The sequence below is a fragment of the Lissotriton vulgaris genome, chromosome 6 (assembly GCF_964263255.1).
Source record: "Lissotriton vulgaris chromosome 6, aLisVul1.2, whole genome shotgun sequence".
Classification (NCBI taxonomy): domain Eukaryota; kingdom Metazoa; phylum Chordata; class Amphibia; order Caudata; family Salamandridae; genus Lissotriton; species Lissotriton vulgaris.
In genome coordinates, this window is record NC_141694.1 from 569,068,589 (window position 1) to 569,078,641 (window position 10,053).

At 42.2% G+C, this 10,053-nt stretch overlaps 1 non-coding gene across 1 annotated transcript; it reads left to right on the plus strand.

Moving 5' to 3' along the window:
• Window positions 1-8,229: 8,229 nt before the first annotated feature.
• LOC147707657 (U2 spliceosomal RNA) lies at window positions 8,230-8,415 on the plus strand. Its single transcript, XR_015297104.1, has one exon. It is a non-coding gene; the product is annotated as a U2 spliceosomal RNA (small nuclear RNA).
• The last annotated feature ends 1,638 nt before the right edge of the window (window positions 8,416-10,053 follow it).

The following is a 10,053-nucleotide window of genomic DNA, read 5'->3' on the forward strand; positions in this document are numbered from 1 at the left end:
GGTGGTAAGGGTCAAGATGTAGGGTCAAAGCATATGGCACAGGATAGTGACAGGGACAATGGGTTGGAGAGACGTAGGATTTTGATTCCTAAAACAGCATTGCCACAAAGAATACCGCCAACAGAGGGCAGTAGTGTAAGAACAATGAGGATAAGTAAAAATACCTTGGACAAGAGTGTGGTTTTGTCACAATCACAAAAGGATGGTAAATCTTCTGGGAAGAAGACTAGAATGGAGAGCAGTACGAGTAGCGCAGAAGCAAGGAATAGTACAGAGTGATGACAAAAGAAACAAGACAAAGAAGTGAAACAGGATCCCATGGAGTTGGCTCTTCTGGGAGAACAGGAAAAAAGTGAGGCTGACATGTTTATGGTGACTAATCCTCTTCAAGCCAGTAAGTAAGTATGGACACATTTTATAATCTTTCTCATTTTTTCAGATTTTTGTCATGGAATTAAAAGTAGTTTCTATTAATGTCAGAGGTGTATGTAGTGAGGAAAGGAGGGACAAAGTGTTGTTTTTTGTTAGAGATGAATGGGGTTGATGTTTTGTGTCAACACAAATGTCAGATTCCTTTCAGGAAGGACTACTCTTGGTGGCAGCACACATGGGTGAAAGGTCTTTCTCTTTGGTCAGGAGAGGACCGCAACCGTAACAGTGAAGTGGCAATTTTGGTGGCAAGCAGGAATATGAGTATTACTATAACTACAGTATTCAAACCAGGGAGAGCACTGCAGGTAAAAGCACAAGTTCAGAGTGCTCCTTTTTACTTTACTGAATACTTATGCCCTAACTGACAAGGAAGAAAGAATGCATCTTTTTGAGACAGTTTGTATGAGTGCATGATTGACAAGAGGAAGTTTTATTTTGGCAGGAGATTTAAATACTGGTTTGACTTGCAGACATACAGGGAGTGATTTGTTCCCATACTACATAGACACAGCCCTTCTCGCAGCAACTAAAAAGGATGAATTCCCCTGACCTACGACCGGCCCAACTGACTACGGGCCCCCCGCATTCCTCCTCCTGTGGCCCCCCGTGGCCTCCTCAGGTTAACTCCCTTGATCTACTATCAGCCAAAGGTATAAAAGTCCCCCACATTGGGACTGTATTATTGCTCCAGATTGATAAAGAACCTTCTAATCCAGCTCCCAAGCTCACTCGGATTCTACTTATTCACACTCGGTCTGTCCTGATGATGATCTCAAATTGATAGGATCGAAACCCCGTCAACCTAACAACCAAAACTCCACTACTGCAATTAAATAATTTGGAGTTTTGTATACTGTTGTTGTCAATGGGAAGTAAATTTTACTGTCACAAGCACCCCTCACTTCATGCACTTTATGTTTTTGTGTGAGCACCAGAACTATTATTAGAAATATACTATGATACTCCATTCATGCTGTTAATAAATATGATAAGTAACAATGGGGGTTCTGGCTGTGACGCAGCAAGGCTGTGCCAATATAGGAATCAACGAAGAAATGCCAGTACTGCACTTAAATTTACTAATTTTCAACTCATTGAGTGGCACTCCTCAATTGAGAAAGACCAATTTTGTAGTCCAGTTATTTAACAATGTTTCTTTTTAATATTTAGTTGTTGTTTCTTATTTTGTTAAACCTTATTTTTCAACACACATTATATTACAAATGGAGACTTAGAATGGTAAATACATAAACAGTAACAATATAATTCCAACGTGGTGTAAAACACTTTGCAAAAATTCTTTGCAAAAAAACAATCAGTGGACACAATAGACAATCAAGGAACAACATTAAGTGCACTTAGAGACAAGACTATACAGGACTAGACATTAGACAACATATTCACAAATAAACTTATTCAAATACCAGAATACACGCCCTGTATTGCATGGAAAATTTTAAGAACAGGTGCGGGTACTCGTGGTTGGTACTAGATAACTTTCCGCATATTCACAAATAATAGACCATCTGGTAATTCAGTTTTTTTGGGTTCTAGTTTAAGGAAAGATTGATCTATCCGAGAAAGTAGAGTTCAGGGTCTAAGGACAGAGTTCGGGGTCGACGCGTTTCGAATCCCTTGTTAGCCAGGGATTCTCATCAGGACCGTAAGGATTCAATCTAAAAAAGTGAGAAATAAAATAAAACATGCTGTCAGTCATACTCAGAACACTCGACTTCAAACAGTCACACACACACTCTTAGATCATACCTGTCTTGATAATTTGATAATCGGTCTCTTGGCTCAGGAGGTTGCTCGTGTAGCCAGTTCTATGGGAATTCAATGGGCATAATTAGTGTTGTGGACTAGTAACGCAAGTGCAATGGGGTGGGTTTTTTTCAGAAAACTTACATGAATGAGCGATGTGGTCGCGCTGACAGTGGGTCATCAATTGTTTGAATTGTTTCAAGCGCTCCTGTGAAAGAAAAGGAGTAGTATTGACTCGAACGGTCACAGGTTAACGCAGGTCACAGGTTAAAAGACGGGTTTGGTGAAGTCACTTAGGGCGGGCTATTAGTTTGTTACAGAAACCACTGACGATGTTAAAAGGTCTGAAAATAACATTCGGTTGAGCGCTGGGTCAGTATTCGAGGTCGCTTACCGGTAAACTTCTTTCAAGTCTCCTCTATACGCGGCTCCGTTCAATGATGCGGCGCGTTTGTTTAGTGCCGGTTGACCCGGTTGTATAAGTGCCTCATGCTTGCCTCAAAGGATTGTGGGAGGCGTGGTTCGCATGTCGCTTCGTGTATTAAGGTTGTGTGGAATTATTAAACGCCCGTCTCTATGAGGTGGAGGGGCAATGAGGGCGCCCTAATTATGTTCTTCATAAAAAACACCATCACCGATGTGATTGTTTCTATATACCGAAAAAACTGTCAGGAAATTGTTGCTTGAAGACAGGAAGTTTTTTGGAAGAGGAGTAGTGACAATTTTTGCGTTCGCTCGTGGTCCATGAATTCGCTACATGGGGGCTACGGATGGAAAAGGTCACTCTACAAATTGTAGAGTTCCGACATTTCGTTCAAGCCTTGCGTGGCCGAATTAAATTTAAGGATCAGCATTGCTTCTCTTTGTTTTAGTTTGGCCTCTAAATCTCCGCCCCTCTGGTCATGCTCTAGTTTAGAAATAACCGTCCATCTGAAGTCTAGGTCACCATGAGACTCATCAATCCAGTGTTGTACCAGGGGTGCTGTGGTAATCTTTTTCTTTATTCTGGATTTATGTTGAGAAATTCTCTGTCTTATTTCCTGGTTTGTTTTACCTATGTACAGTTTGGAGCATGGGCATAGGATGGCATAGATCAAATTTTTAGATTTACAGTTCGAAAAAGTATTGTGTTTCCATGAGATTCCATCATGTTGGAATACGTTCCCCTCAATCGTAGAGTTACAACACATACATGTGCCGCACTTCTTGTGGCCTGTCACTGGGGGTAAGTTGACATATTCGCGTATTGTAGGGATCTTTTTGGCCGGGACTGCGGCCCTAACGATCTGGTTCGCGATGCTCTTGTCTTTCCTAAAGGCAAACAGTGGTTTATCATTCAACTGTGTATCCACGTCCTTTATAAGGTGCCAATTTTGGTTGATGACCTTTTTGAGAAAGTTGGATGATGCCCCAAAGGTAGTTGAAAATTAGTAAATTTAAGTGCAGTACTGGCATTTCTTCGTTGGTTAATAAATATGATGTCATACCAAACTCTGTCCCAGCATATATTGAATAAAAAGTCCTGCCTGGACTTCTTTCAACTGTTTTTACTTGACTAATAGCTGTTTCTAAAATATTCCAGTAGCATAGGCTATACAAGGACCTCTGTGGCCTCCCCCAGACCTGTGTCTTTTGAAAATACTGTAGATAAAAAAGGTCATGCTCTCAAAAATATTGTGGGTGACTTTCACCTATCAGACACTTTTTTTGCAGTCTCACTCTGGTACTGGAAGAACAACTAGGAATCACGATGGAAGAAATGGCAGTGGGGAGGAAGTAGGCTACTTTACCTGGTATGGGCCAGATGTAATGCTTAGGTCCAGAATTATTTTTCTATTTGTATCTAACGTCTTGAGTTGTACGAAATGTGTACATGAGAAACTTTTCTTCTTCGATCATGTGGCTACAGTGGCTGAGATAGCTTTGCAAAATGTCTTTTGAATGATGGAAGGCTGAAGAGTTTTTTTTTCAGAAAGGTTTGAGGCACGGAAAACTTTAAAGGATTTCTTTAATAGTTGGACTGATTGGCGGCTGTGGTTCAAGATGCGAATTAGGGAGTTTTTTAGAGGGGAAGGAAGCAAAGTGCCAAAAGAAAAAGTGAAACATTTGAATGTGTTCCAGGGACGATTGCGGAGACAATACGGGATGGTAAGATTGGGCTTAAATATGGTGAGCAAAGTAAGGGAATTGGAAGAAGAGATTGAGAAGGTTTACCTGGAGCATTTTGAGACATTTAAATCCATTTCCAGAGGTGACTGGGTGGATGGTAATGAAAAGTTATCACATTATTTCTCTAGGAAAGTAATGGAGGAACAAAAGGCAGTAGATGGGTAGAAGGATAGACGGGAAAGACTGCAGACTACTAGGGAAGGCATGGGAGATTTGCTTACAGAATATTTTGAGGATTTGTAATTAGAAATGGTTATGAGCCCCTCGGAGTCAGCAGCTTCACTGGCAGTGATACAGTACACACTGACCTTGCAGCAGAAACAAAGCCTAGTGAAGGACTTCTCATTTGAGGAGCTTGACATGTCAATGAGTTTTTTTGAAAATGGAAAATTATCTGGTTCAGATGGACTTTCTTTTGACTTCTATAAGGAGTTCTTGCCAATGTGATGGAAGTACTTCAGGAGCAGGAATACTTGTAGGGGCTCCCAAGAAATTCTGTGATGGGATAATGTTTTTATTACACAAGAAGGGTGATGGACCTGACTTAAAGAACTGGTGTCCTATCACCCTGCTGAATACTGATTTCAAATTATACATAAAGTTGCTGACACAAAGGTTGAGTGTGCTTATTTCTGGCCTGATTACTCCAGACCAAGTGAGCACTGTTAAAGGGAGGAGAGTTTCAGACTGTTTGACCCTAATAAGATATTGTATTTGCTTCCAAGCTGACAGGAATTCTCCTTTGGCTTTGTTAAGTCTGGACTTTGAAAAAGCATATGATAAATTGTCTCATGGTTTTTTATGGAAAGTATTAAAAGAATGGGTTTTTGTTTACTATTTATTCAACAGATGTAATGGATATATGAGGTCTCTACCAGTAGAGTGTCATATAATGGTTGGTTTTCAAGTGAGTTCAGGGTAAAGAGTGGGGTGAGGCAGGGATGTCCTAAGTCTCCTACACAATTTGCCTGTGCAATTGAATGCTTAAGTAAAATTATTGATGGGGATACACTCATCTTTGGGGTACATGTGCCTGGAGGTGGTGGGAGAATCCAACCATATATCAATGATGTTACTCTTCTATATCCGAACAGGGCTTCAGTAAGAATTGCTTTGAATAAAGTAGAAACCTGTTTTAAAGGTTCTGCATCCGCACTTAATGGACATAAGTCTCAATGCATGTTGCGTGGGAGGTGGGAGGAGGACCCTTTTCCTGAAATTAGGAGGGTGAAAGAAGATGTGACAGTACTCAAAGTCAAGTTTCATCAAGAAGGCCACAAAAAGAAGAATTGGATGGAGAACATACCACAAGTTTTCAGGATCCTTTGATTATGTTCATTAAGGGATTTGTCTTTTGAAGAGAGGGTTTTTGTATTAAGGACGGTTTTATTGCTTAGTTTGCTTTATTTAGCTTCAGTGTGTCCCCCACCACAAATAGTGCAAATTATCCTGGCACAGAAGATTGCTCTTTTCTTCTGGAAAGGTGCAGTAGAACCATTGCCCAGAAACATGCTGTGTAAGGCAGGGAGTGCAGGGGAAATTAATTTACCAGATGTGCGCTATGTATTACATTTGTGTTTTTTGTCGTTGTACATTTACACATGTCTTTCTTTGGCAATTCCAAAGCAGGAGCTTTTATAAAATATAATATAGGTTTTGTTTTAAGGTCACTGACAATGTGGATGCCAATTTATGTCTCCCCTCTTGCTTATTTATCTCCTGAATGTTGGGGTTTTGTTAAAAGTTTCTTGATTATTCACCAATTGCAAACATTAGGTCTCTTTTGTGTCAAGAAGGTCGCCTATGTATACATTGGCAGCAGAAAGATCCAGAGCCACCTGGCTTGGGATGGCCCATCAAAAGATTTTAGGTTTTTATTGAGATCTCCATTAGAGGGGGTACATGAGGTATTACTAACAAAGAGAACTTTGCACTGTAGTTCTTTAGCATTATCTCCAGGTTGCTCTAGGGAGGGATGTCGAGATGAGGAGTCAGCTGTACATGTTATTTGTGATTGCCCTTTTGCCACATCAGTTTGGAGGCATTCACTGCAGTATCTGAGATATTGTCTGTTGGGGGAACATCTGACGTACTGGCTAGTGATGCATGCATCAGGCATAATCTCTGCTGTAAAGAATGCTCTTTGAAACGCTAGGAACGTCATGATGTTAAAGACTTTCAAGCCAGCCCCTATTTAGAGGATATTTATATTTTAGGGACAACAAGGGAACCCAAAGGAGTCAGCAAGGGACCTTGGGAGTCAATACTATTAAGGCAACAATGGTCCCTTACAATCATGAGGATATAGTCAATAAATATAGACAAAATAGTTTCTATATTGAAAATGACATGCCCAGCCGGGCAGAGGTCTAATATTTACTTTCCAAGCCATGTAAAACACAATTTACAAACAATATACAAGGCGGGGCACAAGCCTGTACCCAGCTTAACGTACAATTTAGACATAAGGGAAGAGGGACATGTGAAGAGAACAAACAAAACAAAAGGGCTTTTTTGGCAAAAGCTTAGCGTTCTGTTAACCTGTTAATTGCACAGTTTCAATTATAAAACAGAACAATACTGGCACCTTTACACTTTTAAAGGACATGTAGGTTTTATGCATTTGTATAAGATGCACATATTTGTCAACAGCATTTCGATCCGTTTAAAACATTACACGGATCATCATCAGGACATGTAATAAATGCCTAATAATTAAAAAGCCTCATTTGCCATGTGCAAGCCGATAGATTGCAAGGCTTTGGGGAGCTAAAGGGAGAAGCGGTGGTTGCCCAACGATAATTGGATCGATAAAAACAATCCGGAGAGGATCGTCAAGGGAGCCACAGATTGGGCATGGGTTAGATCGCTCTGGGGGGCCATGAAGGTACAATGACCAGGATTCACGATTTTGAGCTGCACGGTCGCAGGTGCCGGTGGTCAGGAGGATGGCTCAAAAAGCAGTTAAGGAGTACTTTGAACAAGATGTCAGGAGAAAGGGTTTGTCTTGGGTATCTGTGTTTGGCTCTTTCTTCCACACTGAGTGGCGATTGACCCCTGTACTGAAGAGGTGAAGGCATGCCCTACTCTCTTCCTGCCTTTCAGGGCTATGTGCGCCTGGGTGTGGTATTTTAAATAGTGCCTACATGCAATAGGCTTTTGCTAACTGGTGTTCCACCTGTTGTGGGTAAGAGTTACTTTCAGAATTACTGTACTCTGTACTTTTTGGACCTCTGATTGTCTCACATCTCTGTTGAACTGTGACCTCCAGCGCTCTACCTGTGCTGGACTTTGGTTTACAGTGCCTTGCCTGTAATGGGCAAGAAGATACCGCCTACGTTTTTAACTTCAATGGACATGACTTATTCTTTGGTAGTTTGCCTGCAATAGGCAAAAGGACTCCCCTCCTGCACTCTGCCAGAATTGGCATAAACAGGACTAATATGTGCAGACTGTTTCTTGTTTTTCGTCTGCACTTTCGTGGGCGACCTGGAGTCACTAGCACTGTGCTATGTAATAACTGTTGGCCATATGGAGTTTTTGGTTAATAATCTAAAATGACATTGGGCTTAGATGAGGTATTTATTTATGACCTACTGGAAGCAAAAATATGTACATATGATATTTTTGCAATGGTGTTTTTCATGTTTTTTACTGTACATATGGGTGAAGTATCATATTTATGGTTCAGTGGTGGTGAGTCTTTGAATTGCTTATATATTTTTCCAATGTATTGTATTTTATTCTAGTTGTCTTCCACATTGTCGTGGACATGCTATTATATACTTATATAATATCTAGGGGTCGCCGCATTCCCCTGATTTCTGTATGATATTCAATTATTTGTTACATTTTGTATTATAGATGATTTTCAATAAAGTGTATTTTTGAATTAAACATCTGGTATTATCATCTTAAAATCTGTCACAACCTCTATCTGGGGACCATATATTAAATTGGATTTTGAAACGGAGATGGAATAGGAGCTTGCTCCATCCACTCCACTCATCAATCTGGTATTGCAGTACCTGCAGGAATGGTGCACTTCCCCACCCTGTGAAAACAATGCTGTTGGTTGATAGCAGAGAAAACAAAAGAAGCGCTACACTGCCAAACTCTGTAAAGTGGCGCTAATGTGTTTGGGTGGGAATAAAACCAAGCTGGTCACCTTACGGCCATTGTGTCTTGCTTTACATATTTATTTTTATTTGCCACTTTGCAGCCACCGTATCTTGCTTTATTTATTTATTGTTACTTAATTTCAACTCTTTCCAGAGGATGCACTTTGAAAGAGAAAAATGTCAGAAAAAGTTGGTGTTTCCAGCAAAAGAGTATTTTTCTTTTTGATTGCACAGGGCAAACAAATTGAGTACAAAGGGTTGGCAGACAGGATTTCCTGCAAGTGAGGAGGAGCGAGGTAGTGAGAAAGAGGGCGAGAGGCTGCCAGCCAGCAGCGGAGAAGTGGATAATGTCCTTACCTTCTCTGTGCAAGAAGGAAAATACGGAGTCCTTTTACTTCTCTGCCCAACCATGTACATCCCCTCCTTATCTATAGGCCTTAGACTACAGGGCAGATGAGTCCTGGGCAAGTGAGGCAAGGTGCCGGCCACTTGCGGTCAGGGGGCTGTTCAGGGTGGCCTGGTCTGATGCCCATCATCCCCTGCCTGCCAGGATTTCTGGCCAGCAGGCTGGAGGCAGTGGACAGGAAGGGGCGGGTGTGCAAAAGCTAGAAAGAGGGCGATGTGGGTATGCTTAGTGACAGCCAATGATGACTCTGGGAGCCGGGAGAAGGCCTAAGGCCAGGGTTTCTTTTTCATTGGCATGTCCTGATCTCCTGCCAGGATTTGTGGGAAAGAGGTGAAAGGGCTGCAAGCAGTGGTTCAAAGGAAGAACAAGTTCTGGGTCAGCCAGGTAGATGGCGTTAATTCAGCCACCTTTTGGGTTATTGATTCTCTACCTTTTGGCTAAGATCAAGTGTAGGAGTACACCTGTGATTGGTTGAAAGGTGCCTGTGACCCTGTACCCATTGGTTGCTGGGCCTGCGTTCTCTGGCATGACCGAAGCCAGGCTGTGTTCTTGGTGAGAAAGGGGTTAAGGCCTCAGGAGGGAACTCTAGAGTTCTACTTTGGTGACACTAGCCTTAGCTCAACAGCTTGTCTGTGGCAAGGCTGCGTGAACCCAGCATGCGGGCAAAGGAGGGAACACCTGCATCTGAAGAGATACCTATGGTACCCTAGGTGGAAGGACGGCTGCAGCTTCCTGGTTTGACCGGGACCCAGTTGATACCCAGAAGCCTAGGGCCAGGAGGGGAAGCCTCTCCCCAACTAGATAGAACCTGCACACCGCTGCGTGGTGAGACTGCATCTTGAGAGTCTCCAGGCACACAGAGAGTACAATGCTCAGAGACACTCACAGGACATCTCGCTATCCCCCAGCTTGGAACACCTGACCCACTGGTCAGGTTGCAGGTGGGCCACTGGGCAAAACTTCAGGGGTGATGGGTGGGGAGCACGTCTTGGAAATTGGCCCTTTTGGAGAGTCCCTAGGTGCACTGAGAAAGTGCTCGGCCCGGGGATACTCCCACTACAGAAAGAATTACACCCCACAAACGGGACATACAACAACGGGATTTCCTCTAGCCAGCCATCCCATTGAACAAAATTAGGCAAATCACAAGCCTAACTGAGA